We start from the raw sequence: 22701 nt of genomic DNA, 5'->3' as shown, positions 1-22701 counted from the left end.
CTCAGTAGCCAAGGATTGCTTATATGGACCATAGAAAGGAAAGTGACCCAAGTCATTTGGAGGTTAGTATGACCACGTTGTACAGAGATGTAGTACTGTGGAGGTGGCCTGGGCTATAGCTTGTTTGTTCTAACGTAATAAGATTATCTGTGTATGTAAAAAAAATCAATATAGATTTAGTAGCATAATTATCTGTGTGTCTATATAGCAATCGCACAGACCCATATTATGATTCTAAACTGTATATACAATAAAGGGTTAACCAAAGATAATGAAGCCAGAATGTGAAACCGTGAAAGCCTTCATGAGGATTAGTAAAAGTCTTATCAGTAGTTTCACATAGAAAGAATATATAATTAATGAACAGATGTATTTTACAGCATACTGGGAAAAGAAGGGAATTTTGTTTACTTACCGTAAATTCTTTTTCTTATAGTTCCGACATGGGAGACCCAGACCATGGGGTGTATAGCTTCTGCCTCCGGAGGACACACAAAGTACTACACTAAAAAGTGTAGCTCCTCCCTCAGAGCATATACACCCCCTGGATAACCAAATCTAGCCAGTTTAGTGCAAAAGCTGAAGGAGGACATCCACCCACAAGTAGAGATAGAGCAAAACCTGGAACAACCGGAACCTCTGTCTACAACAACAGCCGGTGAAAACACACGGAACAAGAAAACTGCCAACAGGCAACAGGGAGGGTGCTGGGTCTCCCATGTCGGAACTATAAGAAAAAGAATTTACGGTAAGTAAACAAAATTCTCTTTTTCTTCATCGTTCCTTATGGGAGACCCAGACCATGGGACGTCTCAAAGCAGTCCATGGGTGGGAATAAACAGAAAACTGAGAAGTAGGCAAAACCTAACTTCACAAATGGGCGACAGCCGCCTGAAGGATGCGTCTGCCCAAGCTCGCATCTGCCGAAGCATGAGCATGCACTTGATAGTGCTTCGAAAAGGTGTGCAGACTAGACCAAGTGGCAGCCTGACAGACCTGCTGAGCCGTAGCCTGGTGCCTGAAAGCCCAAGAGGCACCGACAGCTCTGGTCGAGTGTGCCTTGATCCCCGGCGGGGGAGGCACCTGAGTACACTGGTAGGCATCGGATATGGCCGACCTAATCCAACGAGCTAGGGTCGGTTTAGAAGCCGAGAGACCCTTGCGCTGACCTGTGGTCAGCACAAAAAGAGAGGTGCACCGCCTAAGAACAGCGGTGCGTGACACATAGATCCGGAGCGCCCGCACCAGATCTAAAGTATGCAACGCTTTCTCAAAGCGATGCACAGGGGCCGGACAAAGGGAAGGCAATGAAATGTCCTGGTTAAGGTGGAAAGGAGACACCACCTTAGGGAGAAAGTCCGGAGTCGGACGGAGAACCACCTTGTCTTGGTGAAAAACCAAAAAAGGTGACTCCGAAGAGAGTGCAGCCAAATCAGAGACTCTCCTGAGAGAAGTTATGGCCACCAGAAAGACGACTTTCTGTGAAAGTCGAAACAAAGAAACCTCCCTAAGAGGCTCAAAGGGGGTTTCTGTAAGGCCGTGAGGACCAGATTAAGGTCCCAGGGATCCAAAGGCCGCCGGTAAGGCGGAATGATGAGACGCGCCCTGCATGAAGGTGCGCACCTGAGCCAGCCGGGCGATACGCCGCTGGAACAACACTGACAGAGCCGAGACCTGTCCCTTAAGGGAATTGAGGGATAGTCCTAGCTGCAGACCGGACTGTAGAAAGGACAGGATGGTCGGCAAGGAAAAAGGCCAAGGGACATGCCCGGAAGAACGACACCAGGACAGGAAAATTCTTCAAGTCCTGTGGTAAATCCTGGCCGAGGAAGACTTCCGAGCCTGAGTCATAGTGGAGATGACTTCGGGAGGAATGCCGGAAGCCGTCAGGATCCAGGACTCAAGAGCCACGCCGTCAATCTGAGAGCTGCAGAATTCTGGCGGAAAAACGGACCTTGTGAGAGAAGGTCTGGGCGGTCCGGGAGATGCCATGGCACCTCTACGGACAGATGGAGCAGGTCTGGGTACCAAGCTCGCCTGGGCCAGTCTGGAGCAATGAGTATGACCCGACGGCCCTCCATTCTGATCTTGCGCAGGACTCTGGGCAAGAGAGCTAGAGGGGGAAATACGTAAGACAGACGGAACTGGGACCAATCCTGAACCAGCGCGTCCGCTGCAAAGGCCTGAGGATCGTGGGAGCGAGCCACGTAAACCGGTACCTTGTTGTTGTGCAGGGATGCCATTAGATCCACTTCCGGAGTGCCCCACTTGCAGCAGATCGACCGGAACACTGCCGGATGCAGAGCCCACTCGCCGCTGTCCACGGTTTGACGGCTGAGATAATCTGCCTCCCAGTTTTCTACGCCTGGGATGTGGACTGCGGATATGGTGGACTTTGAGTCCTCCGTCCACTGGAGGATTCGTTGAACCTCCAACATTGCCAGGCGGCTGCGAGTCCCGCCCTGGTGATTGATGTAGGCAACTGCTGTCGCGTTGTCTGACTGGACTCGAATGTGCTTGCCCGCCAACAGGTGGTGAAAGGCTACGAGAGCTAGGAGCACAGCTCTGATTTCCAGCACATTGATCGAGAGGGCTGATTCGGACGGAGTCCAAATGCCCTGTGCTCGGTGGTGGAGAAATACTGCTCCCCAGCCGGATAGACTGGCATCCGTGGTGAGGATCACCCAGGACGGGATCAGGAAGGAGCGTCCCTGAGACAGAGAGAGGGGCCAAAGCCACCACTGAAGAGAGCTCCTGGTCTGTGGCGACAGAGCCACTAACCTGTGCAAGGAGGAAGTCCGCTTGTCCCAACAGCGGAGAATGTCCAGCTGCAGAGGGCGCAGATGGAACTGGGCAAAGGGAACCGCTTCCATTGACGCCACCATCTGACCCAGCACCTGCATGAGGTGCCTGATGGAATGATGGCGGGGCCTCAACAGAGAGCGCACCGCCAGATGGAGGGACTGCTGTTTGACTAATGGCAGCCTCACAAGTGCCGGCAGAGTCTCGAATTGCATCCCTAGGTACGTAAGTTCTTGGGTCGGGTCAGAGTGGACTTGGGCAGATTGACAAGCCACCCGAATTGAACAAGCGTGGCGAGAGTGAGCGAGACACTCCGCTGACAGTCTGCACTGGATGAAGCCTTGACAAGAAGGTCGTCCAGGTAAGGAATCACTGCCAACCCCTGGAGGTGCAGAACCGCAACCACTGCTGCCATGACCTTGGTAAATACTCGAGGGGCCGTGGCTAACCCGAAGGGGAGAGCCACGAATTGGAAATGTTCCTCTCCGATTGCAAAACGTAGCCAACGCTGGTGTGAAACTGCAATTGGCACATGCAGATAGGCATCTCTGATGTCGATGGATGCCAGGAAATCTCCTTGGGTCATTGAGGCAATGACTGATCGCAGAGACTCCATGCGAAAATGCCGCACCTGAACATGCTTGTTGAGAAGCTTGAGATCCAGGATGGGCCGGAAGGAACCGTCCTTTTTGGGGACTAGGAAGAGATTTGAGTAAAAACCTCTGAACCGTTCCCTGGCGGGAACCGGTACAATTACTCCATTGGCCTGCAAGGATGCCACGGCCTGAGAGAAGGTGGCGGCCTTGGAGCAGGGGGGAGTTGACAGAAAGAATCTGTTTGGCGGGCTGGAAGAGAACTCTATCCTGTAGCCGTGGGAGAGGATATCCCGCACCCACTGATCGGAGACGTGTTGAAACCACACGTCGCCAAAGTGGGAGAGCCTGCCACCGACCAAGGACGTTGCTGGCTCGGCCAGATAGTCAAGAGGAGGCTGCCTTGGTGGCAGCAGCTCCTGCGGACCTTTGTGGACGCGGCTTCTTGCGCCAGGTGGGCTTCTGGTCCTTGGCTGAGTTAGTGGACGAGGACGAGGGCTTAGAGGCCGCCCAGTTAGAGGAACGAAAGGAACGAAACATCGACTGGTTCCTGCCCTGGACAGGTTTCCTGGGTTTAGTCTGTGGCAAGGAAGTACTCTTCCCGCCAGTAGCCTCCTTAATTATTTCATCCAGTTGTTCACCGAACAGCCTGGACCCAGCAAATGGGAGCCCAGCAAGGTACTTCTTTGAAGAAGCATCTGCCTTCCACTCTCAAAGCCACAAGATCCTGCGGATAGCGAGGGAATTAGCGGAGGCCACCGCAATGCGGTGAGAAGCCTCCAGCATGGCAGACATGGCGTAGGCTGAAAAGGCTGAAGCCTGGGAAGTTAAGGCAACCAATTCAGGCATAGAGTCCCTAGTGAGGGAATGCATCTCCTCTAGGGAAGCAGAGATGGCTTTGAGAGCCCACACTGCTGCAAAGGATGGGGAGAACGAGGCCCCTGCCGCCTCATATACAGACTTGGCCAGGAGGTCAACCTGGCGGTCAGTGGGATCCTTAAGTGAGGTGCCAGCCACAGATACAACTGTCCGGGCTGAGAGTCTAGACACCGGAGGGTCTACCTTTGGTGAGTGAGCCCACTCCTTGACCACCTCTGGTGGAAAAGGAAAACGGTCATGAGAACCACGCTTTGGGAAGCGTTTGTCAGGACAGGCTCTGGGCTTGGACACAGTGGCTTGAAAACTGGAGTGGTTAAAGAACACACTCCTTGTTCTCTTAGGCAAGGTAAACTGGTGCTTTTCTGCCAGAGAGGGTTGCTCCTCTGATACTGGCGGATTGAGGTCCAGTACAGAATTAATGGACGCAATCAAATCACTAACATCCGCATCACCCTCGGTCAGATCAATGGGGCACATGGAGGTAGCGTCCGAGCCCCCAGTAAAGACATCCTCCTCGTCCTGCGAGTCGGCTCGTGAATCGGAGCCGCGGGACGAGGAAGGAGAGGGAACCCTGCGTCTCCTTTTAGGAGGACGGGGTCTGGGAGCAGATGCAGAATCCTCTGTGAGCTCTGCAGAGCAAGCCGGAGCAGCAGAGGCGCCCTGAGAAGGGGGCTGATGCATGGTCAGCAGAGTCCGGGACAGCTGTCCCATGGAGTCGGCAAAGGACTGGGAGATAGCCTTAGAAAAGGATTCTACCCAAGCCGGGGGTTCAGCCACCGGGGCTGGAGCAGCCGGAGGGACCTCTGGGGAGACTCCAGGCTGAGGCACCACCATGTTAGAGCAGGCATCACAATGTGGATATGTGCTCGGTTCAGGCAGTACGAGCTTACATGCAGTGCATATTGAGTACAGCCTTGCAGCCTTGCTCCTTGTGTGAGACATGCTGCTGAGGTGGGGGCTCTACAGTAAAGAACACACTCCTTCAGAATGACCCCCAGAGAGTGTATAAGAAGAAGGGAATTTTGTTACTTACCGTAAATTCCTTTTCTTCTAGCTCCAATTGGGAGACCCAGACGATTGGGTGTATAGCTACTGCCTCCGGAGGCCACACAAAGTATTACACTTTTTAGTGTAAGGCCCCTCCCCTTCTGCATATACACCCCCCGTGGGATCACGGGCTGCTTCAGTTTTAGTGCAAAAGCAAGAAGGAGGAAAGCCAATAACTGGTTAAACAATTCAATCCGAAGGAACATCGGAGAACTGAAACCATTCAACATGAACAACATGTGTACCCGAACAACCAAAAATCCCGAAGGAACAGGGGCGGGTGCTGGGTCTCCCAATTGGAGCTAGAAGAAAAGGAATTTACGGTAAGTAACAAAATTCCCTTCTTCGGCGCTCCATTGGGAGACCCAGACGATTGGGACGTCCAAAAGCAGTCCCTGGGTGGGTAAATTAATACCTCAAGTTTGGACTGTAAAAACAGCCCTTCCCTACATGGAGGCAACCGCCGCCTGCAGGACTCTTCTACTTAGGCTGGCATCCGCCTAAGCGTAGGCATGCACCTGATAACGCTTGGTGAAGGTGTGCAGACTCGCCCAGGTAGCCGCCTGGCACACCTGCTGAGCCGTAGCCTGGTGCCGTAATGTCCAGGACGCACCCACGGCTCTGGTAGAAAGGGCCTTCAGCCCTGAAGGAACCGGAAGCCCAGCAGAACGGTAGGCTTCAAGAATTGGTTCCTTGATCCATCGAGCCAGGGTGGATTTGGAAGCCTGCGACCCTTTGCGCTGACCAGCGACAAGTACAAAGAGTGCATCCGAGCGGCGCAGGGGCGCCGTGCGGGAAATGTAGATTCTGAGCGCTCTCATCAGATCCAACAAATGCAAATCCAATTCATATCGATGAACTGGATGAGGACAAAAGGAAGGTAAGGAGATATCCTGACTGAGATGAAAAGGGGGATACCACCTTAGGGAGAAACCCCGGAATCAGGCGCAGCACTACCTTGTCTTGGTGAAACACCAGGAAGGGAGCTTTGGATGACCGCGCTGCTAGCTCGGACACTCTCTGAAGAGACGTGACCGCTACCAAAAAGGCCACTTTCTGTGAAAGTCGAGAAAGTGAAACATCCCTCAGAGGCTCAAAGGGCGGCTCCTGGAGAGCAATTAGTACCCTGTTCAGATCCCATGGGTCTAACGGCCTCTTGTACGGAGGGACAATGTGACAAACCCCCTGCAGGAACGTGCGTACCTGAGGAAGTCGTACTATGTGCTTCTGAAAGAATACAGACAGCGCTGGGACTCGTCCGTTAAGGGAGCCGAGCGACAAACCTTTTCCCAAACCAGATTGCAGGAAGGAAGGAAAAGTAGGCAATGCAAATGTCCAGGGAGACACTCCCTGAGCAGAGCACTAAGATAAGAATATCTTCCACGTCTTGTGGTAGATCTTGGCAGACGTCGGCTTCCTAGCCCGTCTCATGGTGACAATGACGTCTTGAGATAATCCTGAAGACGCTAGGATCCAGGACTCAATGGCCACACAGTCAGGTTCAGGGCTGTAGAATTCAGATGGAAAAAACGGCCCTTGGGACAGTAAGTCTGGCCGGTCTGGTAGTGCCCACGGTCGGCCGACCGTGAGATGCCACAGATGCAGGTACCACGACCTCCTCGGCCAGTCTGGGGCGACGAGGATGGCGCGGCGGCAATCGGAGCTGATCTTGCGTAGCCCTCTGGGCAACAGTGCCAGAGGGGGAAACACATAGGGTAGCTGGAACTGCGACCAATCCTGAACTAAGGCGCCTGCCGCCAGAGCTCTTTGATCGTGAGACCGCGCCATGAAAATCGGGCCCTTGTTGTTGTGCCGAGACGCCATTAGGTCGACGTCCGGCCTCCCCCAGCGGCTACAGATTTCTTGAAACCCGTCCGGGTGCAGAGACCATTCCCCTGCGTCCATGCCCTGGCGACTGAGGAAGTCTGCTTCCCAGTTTTCTACGCCCGGGATGTGAACTGCGGATATGGTGTATGCTCTGTCTTCCACCGACATCAGAATCCGCCGGACTTCCTGGGAGGCTTGCCGACTGCGTGTTCCGCCTTGGTGGTTGATGTATGCCACCGCTGCGAAGTTGTCCGACTGAATTCGGATCTGTTTGCCTTCCAGCCTCTGCTGGAAGGCTTGCAGGGCAAGATACCTTGCCCCGATTTCCAGAACATTGATCTGAAGGGTGGACTCCTCTGAAGAGAGTCCTTGCCCGTCTGAGAAAGGGGTACGTTCCTGTCTAGGGACGTCGACTTCCCATCCCATTGGCGAAGAATGTCCTATAGAAGTGGACGCAGATGAAACTGCGCGAAAGGGACTGCCTATGCATGAGGCGTCTTAAGGGGTGTGACTGGCCTTGAAGGAGCGACTGCACCCCCGTCTGTAGTGAACGCTGTATGTCCAGCGGGAGCTGCACTATCGCTGAGAGAGTGTGAAGCTCCATGCCAAGATATGTCAGCGATTGGGTCGGTGTCAGATTTAACTTTGAAAAGTTTATGATCCACCCGAAACTCTGGAGAGTCTCCAGCGCCACGTTCAGGCTGTGTTGGCATGCCTCTTGAGAGGGTGCCTTGACAAGTAGATCGTCCAAGTAAGGGATCACAGAGTGACCCTGAGAGTGCAGGACTACTCCCACTGCTGCCATGAACTTGGTGAAAAGCCGTGGGGCTGTCGCCAGACCGAAGGGCAGGGCTACGAACTGAAGATGCTCGTCTTCAATAACGAATCGTAGCCAACACCGGTGCTCTGGAGCAATCGGCACGTGGAGATAAGCATCCTGATGTCTATTGACGCTAGGAAATCTCCTTGAGACATTGAGGCAATGACGGAGCGGAGGGATCCCATCCGGAACCGCCTGGTTTTCACGTGCTTGTTGAGCAGGTTTAGGTCCAAAACGGAACGGAAAGAGCCGTCGTTTTTTGGTACCACAACCAGATTGGAGTAAAAACCGTATCTTGTTCCCGAGGAGGAACAGGGAGTACCACTCCTTCTGCCTGCAGAAGAGCATCGGCTCGGTCGGGAGGTGAGGAAGTTCTGAAGATCTAGTCGGAGGACGAGAACAGAACTCTATCCTGTACACGTGAGACAAAATGTCTCTCACCCACCGGTCTTTGACCTGTGGCAGCTAAATGTCGCCAAAGCGGGAGAGTCTGCCACCGACCGCGGATGCGGAGAGAGAGGGCTGAACGTCATGAGGAAACCGCCTTGGTAGCGGTTCCTCCGGCTGCCTTCCTTGGGCGTGATTGAGCCTGTCAGGAATCTGCGCCTCTCTGAGCCTTTTGAGTCCTTTTGGACGAGGACAATTGGGACCTGCCCGAGCCTGGGAAGGACCGAAACCTCGACTGTCCCTTCCTCTGTTGGGTGTTGTTTGATCTGGGCTGGTGTAAGGAAGAGTCCTTACCCTTGGACTGTTTAATGATTTCATCCAATCGCTCAAACAGTCTGTCACCAGATAATGGCAAACTGGTTAAGCACTTTTTTGGAAGCAGAATCTGCTTTCCATTCCCTCAACCACAAGGCTCTGCGTAACACCACGGAGTCGGCGGACGCCACTGACGTACGGCTCGTAGAGTGCAGGACAGCATTAATAGCGTAAGTCGCAATGCAGACATTGCGAGGTTAAGGACGCCATCTGCGGCACAGATGTACATGTGACAGTGTCCACGTGCGCAAGACCAGCTGAAATAGCTTGGAATGCCCATACGGCTGCGAATGCCGGAGCAACCGACACGCCGATAGCTTCATAGACAGAATTCAACCAGAGGACCATCTGTCTGTCAATGGCATCTTTAAGTGAAGTCCCATCTTCCACTGCAACTATGGATCTAGCCGCAAGCCTGGAGATTGGGGGATCCACCTTTGGACACTGGGTCCAGCGCTTGACCACGTCAGGGAGAAAAAAGGATAACGTGTATCCTTAATACGATTGGAGAACGCTTATCTGGATAAGTGTGGTGTTTCCGGATTGCTTCTCTGAAGTCAGAGTGGCCAGAAAAGTACTCAAAATACGCTTGAGATACTGAAAAGGGATTTCTCCTGCTGTGAAGCTGACTCCTCCACCGGAGGAGCTGAGGGAGAAATATCCAACATTCCCTTGATGGACGCTAGAAGATCATTCACTATGGCGTCACCATCCGGAGTATCCGGATTGAGAGCGGTCTCAGGATCAGAGTCCTGATCAGCTACGTCTGCCTCATCATACAGAGAGTCCTGCTGGGACCCTAACCAGTGATGAAGCCGAGTGCCGCTCCCAGCGAGCTCGCTTAGACTGTCTGGGACTGTCGTCCGTGTCAGAGCCTGCGCCCTGGGATGCATGGGACCCCCCCGGAGCACTGATTTGTTCCAAATGAGGGCGTATCAACCTTGCCCATGGTCCGTCTGGACTGCAAAGTCTCTAAGATGTTAGTCACAGTCACAGACCCATCAGCCGAAACTGCAACTCCGTCCCTGTCCCTGGACAGGGTTCACAGGTGGTTCCTTTGGCCACCTCTAGCAGAGACCCCGGCTGACCAAGTGCTACAGGGGAGCATTGCACACAATGGGGACAGTGGAACCTGCCGTGTGGAACAGTATCACGTGCAGTACAAGCAGCATAAAAAGCCTGTGCCTTGGCACCCTTTCTTTTTTGCTGCTGTTGTCTAGTCATCTAGAAGCATATAGCCAAGAATAGCGACCGTACAGTGCAATGTATAGCATACAAGCAGAAAGTACAAATGAACACTTCAGCACATGCAGTACAAGCAGCATAGAAAGCCTGTGCCTTAGCACCCTTGCTTTTTTGCTGCTGTTGTCCAGCCATCTAGGAGTATATAGCCAAGAATAGCGACCGTACAGTGCAGTGTATAGCATACCAGCATAAAGTACAAATGGACACTTCAGCACATGCAATACAAGCAGCCTAGAAAGCCTGTGCCTTAGCACCCTTGCTTTTTGCTGCTGTAGTCTAGCCATCTAGGCATAAAGTACAAATGGCATTAGTGGGGTCAGCACTTCAGGTGCTGCTTACCGCCCGCACAAAGGCGGGTGTGTGGTCGCCCGAATCCTGTGACTGGTTGCCCAGAGCTTGTCTCCCTTCTCCAGCCCAGACTGCGTGCAGGAATGGCTGCCGGCGTCTTGTGAAGAGGGGCGGGCCGTGGGCGTGCCCCAGACAAGAGCGGGAAACTGGCGTCCCACTGTGTCCAGTGAAGGGGGCTGGAGAATGCAAAGCAGACTCCAGCTCTCGGCGCTGACTTTCTGTACAGCGTCCCGCCCCTCCCCTGACTGGCAGGGCTGGGGGCGGGAACGAAGCGAAAACTAGGCCGCAAAGCCGGGGACTCGAGTAATAAGCGCGGCCGTCCTATGTGCACGGCCAGCGCGGAAGTCCCCGGCGCACCACAAGTCCCAGCCGCGCCACAGTGTAAAACACCCCGCAGCGGCCGGCGCGGCAGTTTCTAACACATAAATTCACTCAGCTAAGCTGCAGTGAATAATAGCACAAGCGCGCTCCGCGCTGTTGTCCCCGGCGCACTAGCACTCCCAGCAATGCTGGTGTGTGTGTGCGCGATGTGTACGGGGACACAGAGTACCTTAATGTAGCAGGGCCCTGTCCCTGACGATACCCAGCTCCATATCCAGCAGGTTCTCCGGGTCTGTGGATGGAGCCCGGTCTCAGTGCCTGGAGACCGGTAAGATCCCACTTCACCCAGAGCCCCGAGGGGGGATGGGGAAGGAAAACAGCATGTGGGCTCCAGCCTCCGTACCCGCAATGGGTACCTCAACCTTAACAAACACCGCCGACAAAAGTGGGGTGAGAAGGGAGCATGCTGGGGGCCCCATATGGGCCCACTTTTCTTCCAACCGACATAGTCAGCAGCTGCTGCTGACTAAAAACAGTGGAGCTATGCGTGGATGTCTGACCTCCTTCGCACAAAGCATGAAAACTGAAGCAGCCCGTGATCCCACGGGGGGTGTATATGCAGAAGGGGAGGGGCCTTACACTTTTTAGTGTAATACCTTGTGTGGCCTCCGGAGGCAGTAGCTATACACCCAATCGTCTGGGTCTCCCAATGGAGCGCCGAAGAAAGTCCACAACCAGAGGTTGTGGCTTACCAGACCGTTTTGTGTGCCCTCCGGATCCCACAGCTCGGACCCCCAGACAGGTTGCAGAGATGCAGCAGCCAGCGCCGATCAGTGTGAGAACGCTGATAAAATGGCGCCGGAGTGAGGAGGGGGGGCGGGATCTAGTCCAAGAGCGGGAACTGGAGGGCCAAGGAGATATATAGGGGAGGGAAACATCTCCTCAGAGAGGAGTGTCCTCCCCTGTGCTGAACGGCCGGTGGGCGGCGCCGCACTGTCCCTCTGCATGACTGACATGCAGGGGCAGTGAAAACGAAAGTAGGCCGCAGCCGAAGCCGGGGCCTAAATTTTTCAATGCGGCCGGCGAGCAGGCACCCTCGGCGCGGTTCTCAGGTGAAAACCAGAGAACCGGCCGGAAATGTCACCAAAGTAACCTGACACACTCTCCCCAACAATAAAGATGCAAAGGAGCCCCTGCAATAACGTCTCAAATACTTAGCTTGTGAGACGCAGGGCCAGGTCCCTGAGGGATGAGTGCTCCGTCCGGCAGGGTCCTGAAAGGGCTGCGGATGGAGACCGGTCTCCTGCAAAGCAGTGAGAACCGTGCTGGCTCCCACTTGAAGCCAGAGCCCGAGGGATGGTGAAGGAGCGCGGCATGTAAGGCTCCAGCCTTGAAATCAACCTTAACAACACCGCCGACACAGTGGGGTGAGAAGGGACATGCCGGGGGTCCAGCTTGGACCCGCTTTTCTTCCAACTCTTTAAAATCAAAAATCAGATGAGAATGCATGTGTGGATGTGTGCCTCCTGAACACAAAGCATTGAACTGGCTAGATTTGGTTATCCAGGGGGTGTATATGCTCGGAGGGAGGAGCTACACTTTTTAGTGTAGTACTTTGTGTGTCCTCTGAAGGCAGAAGCTATACACCCCATGGTCTGGGTCTCCCATAAGGAACGATGAAGAAAACTGGGGAGTGGAATACTCCCAACTCCCTGTTTCAAGGTCAATGCTGCATTCTGTATAATTGAGTTTTTTCTAATACATGAGTTCAGTCTATGACATTGTCTCATACAGCGAACACGTTTTGTGTGATCCTTGTCTGATTCATTAATATCTGCTCAGATATATAGCTTATTCAATCCGTGCTTCTGGATTCCTGAACGAAGATACCATTAGCTATCTTTACCTAAATTTCTACCTTGACAGTTCCCCGTCGCAGTAGTAATAGGGGACAGCGCCACCAGACAAGCAATATTGAGCCTGCAGCCGAAGCATCTCCAGCACAAGACCAAAGGGAAAAACCATCTAAGATTCTATAAAGACGCCGCAAAATTAGAGTGGAGGTCCTGCAATCTACAGGAGGCTGAATTTGTGAGAGGGTAGGAGAATCATCCCATCGCAAAGGGTATGAGCAAGCTCTATATAAAATCAAAGCCCTAAAATGGGTTATCACAGACAATATATGTCATAGGCCAAGCGATGTGCGAGTGTTGGAGCACAAATTCTAAAATGATGTAAGTGAAGCTGAAAAGACCAAACCCAGTATAACTAAAGAACTCGATCCAGAACCAACATAAAAAAAGTTTCATAACTTTCTAGGACTTTGTCCAAGAGGAACCTTTGAGTACAGTAAGTACTGAATCATCTGAATGACCATCATGAAATTCTAGGTTTCCTTTAGCTCCCCATACCAGGATGCACTCTTACAAAGCAGCTTTCAGTTCTGGTCCACGGAGGAGCAAGTGGTCTGGCGTCATCTCCACGAGGTAAAACTGTCAAGGGAGGAATTTGGGTTGAAGACTGCTAATGGAGTCTTCGTTTGGGATATCCAAAGACGGTGCCGTATTAGCTGTATATCAGTGCAAACATATCAATGTATATAAGACAAAGAACACAGACATGCTCTCTCTTTCAGCAAGCGTCACCAACTGACTCGTATAATACGATAGATCCAATTATACAGTAAGTAAGCATGAATAACCTTGAAACTAAACAAGGAGTGCTTTCACTCCCCAATTTCTCACACAGCACATTGCCTTCCTCCTGTACATTTGTTCTGTGTGAACAAAGAGAATTTTGTTTACTTACCGTAAATTCTTTTTCTTATAGTTCCGACATGGGAGACCCAGACCATGGGGTGTATAGCTTCTGCCTCCGGAGGACACACAAAGTACTACACTCAAACCTGTAGCTCCTCCCTCCGGGCTATATACACCCCCTGGATGACAATCTAACCAGTTCAGTGCAAAAGCTGAAGGAGGACATCCACCCATAAGTAGAGATAGAGTAAAACTCGGAAAAACCGGAACTCTGTCTACAACAACAGCCGGTGAAAACACACGGAACAACAACTGCCAACAGGCAACAGGGAGGGTGCTGGGTCTCCCATGTCGGAACTATAAGAAAAAGAATTTACGGTAAGTAAACAAAATTCTCTTTTTCTTCATCGTTCCTTATGGGAGACCCAGACCATGGGACGTCTCAAAGCAGTCCATGGGTGGGAATAAACAGAAAACTGAGAAGTAGGCAAAACCTAACTTCACAAATGGGCGACAGCCGCCTGAAGGATGCGTCTGCCCAAGCTCGCATCTGCCGAAGCATGAGCATGCACTTGGTAGTGCTTCGAAAAAGTGTGCAGACTGGACCAAGTGGCAGCCTGACAAACCTGCTGAGCCGTAGCCTGGTGCCTGAAAGCCCAGGAGGCACCGACAGCTCTGGTAGAGTGCGCCTTAATCCCTGGCGGTGGGGGCACCTGAGAGCACTGGTAGGCATCGGCGATAGCCGACCTAATCCAACGAGCTAGGGTCGGTTTAGAAGCAAAGAGACCCTTGCGCTGACCAGTGGTTAGCACAAAAAGTGAGGTGCACCGCCTAAAAACGGCGGTGCGTGACACATAGATTCGGAGCGCCCGCACCAAATCCAAGGAATGCAACGCCTTCTCAAAGCGATGCACAGGGGCCGGACAAAGGGAAGGCAATGAAATGTCCTGGTTAAGGTGGAAAGAAGACACCACCTTAGGGAGAAAATCCGGAGTCGGACGAAGAACCACCTTGTCTTGGTGAAACACCAAAAAGGGTGACTCCGAAGAGAGCGCAGCCAAATCAGAGACTCTCCTGAGAGAAGTTATGGCTACTAGAAAAAAAACGACTTTCTGTGAAAGTCTGAACAAAGGAACCTCCCTGAGAGGCTCAAAGGGGGGTTTCTGTAAGGCCGTGAGGACCAGATTAAGGTCCTAGGGATCCAAGGGCCGCCGGTAAGGAGGAATGATGTGAGATGCGCCCTGCATAAAGGTGCGCACCTGAGCCAGTCGGGCGAGACGCCGCTGGAATAATACCGACAGAGCCGACACCTGTCCCTTGAGGGAATTGAGGGACAGTCCTAGCTGTAGACCGGACTGTAGAAAAGACAGGATGGTCGGCAAGGAGAACGGCCAAGGAGCATGGTCGGAAGAGCGACACCAGGACAGGAAAATCCTCCAAGTCCTGTGGTAAATCTTGGCCGAAGAAGACTTCCGAGCCTGAGTCATAGTGGAGATGACTTCGGGAGGAATGCCTGAAGCCGTCAGGATCCAGGACTCAAGAGCCACGCCGTCAATCTGAGAGCCGCAGAATTCTGGCGGAAAAACGGACCTTGAGAGAGAAGGTCTGGGCGGTCCGGGAGATGCCACGGCACCTCTACGGACAGACGGAGCAGGTCTGGGTACCAAGCTCGCCTGGGCCAGTCCGGAGCAATTATTATGACTCGATGGCCCTCCATTCTGATCTTGCGCAGAACTCTGGGCAAGAGAGCTAGAGGGGGAAACACATAGGCCAGACGGAACTGGGACCAATTCTGAACCAGCGCGTCCGCTGCGAAGGCCTGAGGATCGTGGGAGCGAGCCACGTAAACCGGAACCTTGTTGTTGTGCCGGGATGCCATTAGATCCACTTCCGGAGTGCCCCACTTGCGGCAGATTGACCTGAACACTGCCGGATGCAGGGCCCACTCGCCGCTGTCCACGGTTTGACGGCTGAGATAATCGGCCTCCCAGTTTTCTACGCCTGGGATGTGGACTGCTGATATGGTGGACTTTGAGTCCTCCGTCCACTGGAGGATTCGTTGAACCTCCAACATCGCCAGGCGGCTGCGAGTCCCGCCCTGGTGATTGATGTAGGCAACCGCTGTCGCGTTGTCCGACTGGACTCGAATGTGCCTGCCCGCCAACAGGTGGTGAAAGGCTAGGAGAGCTAGAAACACAGCTCTGATTTCCAGCACATTGATCGAGAGGGCTGATTCGGACGGAGTCCAAGTGCCCTGTGCTCGGTGATGGAGAAATACTGCTCCCCAACCGGAGAGGCTGGCATCCGTGGTGAGAATCACCCAGGACGGAGTCAGGAAGGAGCGTCCCTGTGACAGAGAGAGGGGCCGAAGCCACCACTGAAGAGAGCTCCTGGTCTGTGACGACAGAGCCACCAGCCTGTGCAAGGAAGAGGTCCGCTTGTCCCAACAGCGGAGAATGTCCAGCTGCAGGGGACGCAGATGGAACTGGGCAAAGGGAACCGCTTCCATTGACGCCACCATCTGACCCAGCACCTGCATAAGGTGCCTGATGGAATGACGGCGGTGCCTCAGCAGAGCGCGCACCGCCAGATGAAGGGACTGCTGTTTGACTAAGGGCAACTTCACAAGTGCCGGCAGAGTCTCGAATTGCATCCCTAGGTACAGAAGTCCCTGGGTCGGGGTCAGAGTGGACTTGGGCAGGTTGACAAGCCACCCGAACTGAACGAGCGTGGCGAGAGTGAGCGAGACACTCCGCTAGCAGTCTGCACTGGATGAGGCCTTGACTAGAAGGTCGTCCAGGTAGGGGATCACTGCCAACCCCTGGAGGTGCAAGACCGCAACCACTGCTGCCATGACCTTGGTGAACACACGAGGGGCCGTGGCTAACCCGAAGGGGAGAGCCACGAATTGGAAATGTTCCTCTCCGACTGCAAGCGTAGCCAACGCTGGGGTGAAAACGCAATAGGCACATGCAGATAGGCATCTCTGATGTCTATGGATGCTAGAAAATCTCCTTGGGTCATTGAGGCAATGACCGATCTCAGAGATTCCATGCGAAAGCGCCGCACCTGAACATGCTTGTTGAGAAGCTTGAGATCCAGGATGGGCCGGAAGGAACCGTCCTTCTTGGGGACTAGAAAGAGGTTTGAGTAGAAACCTCTGAACCGTTCCCGGGCGGGAACCGGAACAATTACACCGTTGGCCTGCAGGGATGCCACGGCCTGAGAGAAGGCGGCGGCTTTGGAGCAGGGGGGGGGTGAACAGAAAAAAATGTGTTTGGCGGGCTGGAAGAAAATTCTATCCTGTAGCCGTGGGAGATGATATCCCGCACCCACTGATCGGAGACGTGTTGAAGCCACACGTCGCCAAAGTGGGAGAGCCTGCCACCGACCAAGGACGTTGCTGGCGCAGCCAGATAGTCAAGAGGGGGCTGCCTTAGTGGCAGCGGCTCCTCTGGGCTTCTGAGGACGCGGCCTCGCGCGCCAGTTGGGTTTACGATCCTTGGCTGCGGTAGTGGACGAGGCTGAGGGCTTAGAGGATGACCAGTTAGAGGAACGAAAGGAACGAAACCTCGATTGGTTCCTGCCCTGGACAGGTTTCCTGGTTTTAGTTTGTGGCAAGGAAGTACTCTTCCCGCCAGTAGCTTCTTTAATTATTTCATCCAGTTGTTCACCAAACAGCCGGGACACTGAAAAGAAGGGAATTTTGTTACTTACCGTAAATTCCTTTTCTTCTAGCTCTTATTGGGAGACCCAGACGATTGGGGTATAGCTACTGCCCTCCGGAGGCCACACAAAGCACTACACTAAAAAGTGCAAGGCCCCTCCCCTTCTGGCTATACCCCCCCGTGATATCACGGGTTCTCCAGTTTTAGTGCCAAAGCAAGAAGGAGGAAAGCCAATAACTGGTTTAAACAAATTAACTCAGAGTAACATCGGAGAACTGAAAAACCGTTCAACATGAACAACATGTGTACCCGCAAACAACAAAAAAATCCCGAAGGACAACAGGGCGGGTGCTGGGTCTCCCAATAAGAGCTAGAAGAAAAGGAATTTACGGTAAGTAACAAAATTCCCTTCTTCTTCAGCGCTCTATTGGGAGACCCAGACGATTGGGACGTCCAAAAGCTGTCCCTGGGTGGGTAAAGAAATACCTCATGTTAGAGCTGCAAGACAGCCCTCCCCTATGGGGAAGCCACTGCCACCTGCAGGGCTCTTCTACCTAGGCTGGCGTCCGCCGAAGCATAGGTATGCACCTGATAATGTTTGGTGAAAAAATGTGCAGGCTCGACCAGGTAGCTGCCTGGCACACCTGTTGAGCCGTAGCCTGGTGTCGTAATGCCCAAAACGCACCTACGGCTCTGGTAGAATGGACCTTCAGCCCTGAAGGAACCGGAAGCCCCGCAGAACGGTAGTCTTCAAGAATTGGTTCTTTGATCCATCGAGCCATGGTGGCTTTAGAAACCTGCAACCCCTTGCGCGTACCAGCGACAAGGACAAAAAATGCATCAGAGCGGCGCATGGGCGCCGTGCGGGAAATGTAGATTCTGAGTGCTCTCACCAGAACTAACAACTGTAAATCCTTTTCATACCGGAGAACCGGATGAGAACAAAAGGAAGGAAAGGGTATATCCCGATTAAGATGAAACGCGGATACAACCTTAGGGAGAAACTCCTGAATAGGGCGCAGCACTACCTTGTCCTGGTGGAACACTAGGAAGGGAGCCTTGAATGACAGAGCCGCCAGCTTAGACACTCGCCGAAGCGACGTGATCGCAACCAGAAAGGCCACTTTCTGTGACAGGCGCGAAAGGGAAACTTCCCTCAGAGGCTCGAAATGCGGCTTCTGGAGAGCAACTAGTACCCTGTTCAGATCCCATGGATCTAACGGCCGCTTGTACGGGAGCACAATATGACAAACCCCCTGTAGTAACGTGCGCACCTTAGGAAGACGTGCTAGACGCTTCTGAAAAGAACACGGATAGTGCCGAGACTTGCCCTTAAAGGGAGCCGAGCGACCAACCTCTTTCCCAACCAGATTGCAGGAGGGAAGGCAAAGTAGGCAATGCCGATGGCCAGGGAGACCCTCCCTGAGCAGAACACTAAGATAAGAATATCTTCCACGAGTTGTGGTAAATCTTGGCAGACCGCGGCTGGCTAGCCCGTCTCATGGTGGCAATGACGTCGTGCTCACGGTCGACCGACGGTGAGATGCCACAGATCACGGTACCACGACCTCCCCGGCCAGTCTGGGGCGACGAGGATGGTGTGGCAGCAATCGGTAGCTGGAACTGTGACCAATCCTGAGCCAAGGCGCCTGTCGCCAGAGCTCTTTGATCGTAAGACCGCGTCATGAAAATCGGGACCTTGTTGTTGCCGAGAAGCCATGACGTCGACGTCCGTCTTCATCCTGCGTCTACAGAATTCTTGCAAACAAACGGGTGCAGAGCCCATTCCCCTGCGTCCACGCCCTGGCAACTGAGGAAGTCTGCTTCCTAGTGTCGTACGCCCGGGATGTGAACAGCTGATATGGTGTATGCTCTGTCTTCTACCCATAGCAGAATCCGCCGGACCTCTTGGGAGTCTTGTCGACTGCGTAGTCCGCCTTGGTGGTTGGTGTATGCCACCGCTGTGGATAGTCCGACTGAATTCGGATCTATTTGCATTCCAGCCACTGCAGGAAGGCTTGCAGTGCAAGATACACTGCCCAGAGCTCCAGACCACTGAGTTGAAGAGTGGACTCCTCTGAAGATGGTCTTTGACCGTCTGGAAAAGCTAAAACTCGCCTCTGGATGAGGCGCCTCCTTGAAGGAGAGACTGTCCCCTCGTCTGTAGTGAACGCTGTTTGTCCAGCGGAAGCTTCACTATCGCTGAGAGAGTGTGAAAACTCTCCAGGAGATGCCAGCGATTGGGTTCAACCTTGACAAGTTGAAGACCCACCCGAAACTCTGGGAAGGGTCCAGCGCCATGTTCAGGTTGTGTTGGCATGCTTGTAAAGGAGAGTGCCTTGACCAGTAGATTGCCCAAGTAAAGGATCACAGAGTGACCGTGAGAGCGCGGGACTGCTCCCTCTGCTGCCACGAACTTGGTGAACACCCGTGGGCTGTCGCCAGCCAAAGGGTATGGCTACGAAACGAAATATTCTCGTCTTTAATAACGAATCGTAGCCAACGCCGGTGCCTCGGAGCAATCGGCACGTGTAGATAAGCATCCTGATGTCTATTGAAGCTAGGAAAACTCCTTGAGACAGAGAGGCAATGACGGAGCGGAGTGATGCCATCCGGAACCGCCTGGTTTTCACGTGCTCGTTAAGCAGTATAAAGTCCCGAACGGGACAGAAGGAGCCGTCCTATTTTGGCACCACGACCAGGTCGGGGCAAAATGCGTATCTGGTTCCTGAAGAGGAACAGGGATTACGGCTCTTTCCGCCTGCAGAAGAGCCTCGGCTCGGTCGGTGCGGTAGTTTGAAAACAAACTGACTCTCACTCACAGGCCCTCAACCTGCGGTAGGTAAATGCCGCTAAAGCGGGGGAGTCTGCCCCCCCGCGGTTGCGGAGTGAGAGGGCTGAAAATTATGAGGAAAACTCTTTGGTAGCGGATCCTCCGGCTGCCTTCCCCGGGCGTGAATTGAGCCCGCTAGGAATCTATGCCCTTCTGGGCTTTTTGAGTCGTCTTGGATAGTTGAATGATTTCATTCAACCCTTACCAACAGACTATCACTAGATAAAGGCAACCTGGTTAAGCACTTCGTTGGAAGCAGCCTCTGTTCCAATCTCTCAACTACTAGCCTCTGCGTAAAAACACGGAGTTGGCGGATGCCACTGACGTCCGGCTCGTAGAGTCTCGGACAGCAATAACAGCATGATTCGCCATGCCGACATTGCGAGTTAAAGACGCTGCTGGGACCGAGAGTACCTGTGACAGCGACCCTCTGCGCAATACTAGCTGAAATAGCTTGGAGTGCCTTCACGGCTGCGACTGCCGGAGCAGCCGACCTGCCGATAGCTTCATAGACAGATTGCAACCAGAGGCCAATCTGCCTGTCAATGGCCTTTTGAAGTGAAGTCCTATCCACCACTACAACTATAGATCTAGCTGCAAGCATGGAGATTGGGGGATCCACATTTGGATACTGGGTCTAGCGCTTGACCACGTCAGGGGGAGCGACACGTGTCTCATTAATACGGTCGGAGAAACGCTTATCGTGATAAGCGTGTCGTTTCTGGACTGCGTCTCTGGAGTCAGAGTGCTAAACAAGTACTCAATATATAGAGATTTCTCTTGCTGTGAAGCTGACCCCTCCACTGGAGGAGTTGAGGGAGAAATACCCAACCTTTCGTTGATGGACGCAATAAGATTATTCACTATAGCGTCACCATCCGGTGTATCCGGATTGAGAGCGGTGTCAGGAACAGAGTCCTGAACAGCTACGTCTGCCTCATCGTACAGAGAGTACTCCAGCTGGGACCTTGCCCAGTGATGTAGTCGAGGGCTAATGCCAGCGAGCCCGCTGAGGCCATCTGGGACTGTCGACCGTGTCGGATGCCTGCTCTCTGGGATGCCTGGAATCACTCTGGCGCCTTGAGATGCTCCAGATCAGGGCGGCCAGGGTCATTGCAACCAAATTGCCCACGGTCTGCTTGGGGTGCAAAGTCTGTAAGATGTCAGTCATAGTCACAGACAATATATCAGCGGAAAAACTGCAACTTCGTCCCTGTCTCTGGACAGAGATCACAGGTGGTTCCTTTGGCCACATATAGCAGAGACCCCGGTTGAGCAATTGCACGCACTGGGGGTCCTGAAACCGTATGACATGCAGTACAAGCAGCATAGAAAGCCCGTGCATTGGCAACTTGTCTTTTTCTGCTGTTGTTGTCTAGCTATCTAAGAGCCTAGCCGAGGATAGCGACCGTACAGTGAATAGTCATACAAGCATGAAGTACAAATAAACACTTCAGCACATGTAGTACACGCAGCATTGAAAACTTGTGGCTTGGCACATTTGCTCTTCTGCTGCTGTCTATTTATCTAGGAGCATGAGACAAGGATAGCGACATACAGTGAATGTATAGCATACAGCATGACAGTAAACACTGCAGCCCATGCAATCCAAGCAGCATTGAAAGCTTGCGCGTTAGCACCCTAGCCTTTCTGCTGCTGTTGTCTATTTATCCAGGAACATCAGCCAAGGATAGCGACATACAGTGAATGTATAGCATACAAGCATGACAGTAAACACTGCAGCCAATGCAAGTCAAGCAGCATTGAAAACTTGTGCCGTAGCACCCTTGCTCTACTGCTGCTTTTGTCTGTTTATCTGGGCGCATTAGCCAAGAATAGCGACATACAGTGAATGTATATCATAACAATAAACCGTGCAGCACATGCAAGCGAAGCAGCATTGAAAGCTTGTGCCTTAGCACAAATTGCTCTACTGCTGCTGTTGCCCAATCTGACAGTAAACACTGCAGCACATGCAACTTATTTGCTGCTGTTGCCCAGAATAGCGACAGTACAGTACAGTGCATAGCATATCAGCACACAGCCCAAAAGCCCACTTCAGCATTAGTGGTGTCAGTTGCTTACCGCCCGCACAAGAGCGGGTGCGAGGTCGCCCAAAAACCTGTGACTGGTTCCGTTCTCCCAGAGTGGAAACCATAATGGCTGCCGGCTTCTCTTCCCCGTCCTGTGCAGAGGGGCGGGCCGTGGGCGAGCCCCAGCCAAGAGCGGGAACCCGGCGTCTCACTGTGTTCAGTGAGAGGGGGCTGGAGAATGCAAAGCAGACTCCAGCTCCCTGCGCTGAGCTACTGTACAGCGTCCCGCCCCTCCTCTGACTGGCAGGGCTGGGGCGGGAACGAAACGAAAACTAGGCCGCAAAGCCGGGGACTCTAGTAATAAGCGCGGCCGTCCCATGTGCACGGCCGACGCCGAAGTCCCCCGGCGCACCACAAGTCCCAGCCGCGCCACAATGTAAAAAAAAAACAACCAGCAGCGGCCGGCGCGGCCGTTTTCAATACATAAATTCACTCAGCAAAGCTGCAGTGAATAATAGCACCAGCGCTCCGCGCTGTTGTCCCCGGCGCACTAACACTCCCAGCAATGCTGGTGTGTGTGGGCGCGATGTGCATGGGAACACAGAGTACCTTGATGTAGCAGGGCCCTGTCCCTGACGATACTCAGCTCCATATCCAGCAGGTTCTCTGGGTCTGTGGATGGAGCTCGGTCTCTGTGCCTGGAGACCTGTAAGATCCCACTTCACCCAGAGCCCCTCATGGGGATGGGGAAGGAAAACAGCATG

At 53.2% G+C, this 22701-nt stretch overlaps 1 protein-coding gene across 3 annotated transcripts in view; it reads right to left on the bottom strand.

Annotated features, from left to right (window-relative positions):
- NCAPD2 (non-SMC condensin I complex subunit D2) overlaps nucleotides 1–22701 on the bottom strand; it is a 164067-nt gene that overhangs the window by 52408 nt on the left and 88958 nt on the right. The gene's annotated exons all lie outside the window — the stretch shown is intronic.

The sequence above is a fragment of the Anomaloglossus baeobatrachus genome, chromosome 5, assembly GCF_048569485.1.
Source record: "Anomaloglossus baeobatrachus isolate aAnoBae1 chromosome 5, aAnoBae1.hap1, whole genome shotgun sequence".
Taxonomy (NCBI): domain Eukaryota; kingdom Metazoa; phylum Chordata; class Amphibia; order Anura; family Aromobatidae; genus Anomaloglossus; species Anomaloglossus baeobatrachus.
This window is presented reverse-complemented; position numbering and strand designations above follow the sequence as displayed.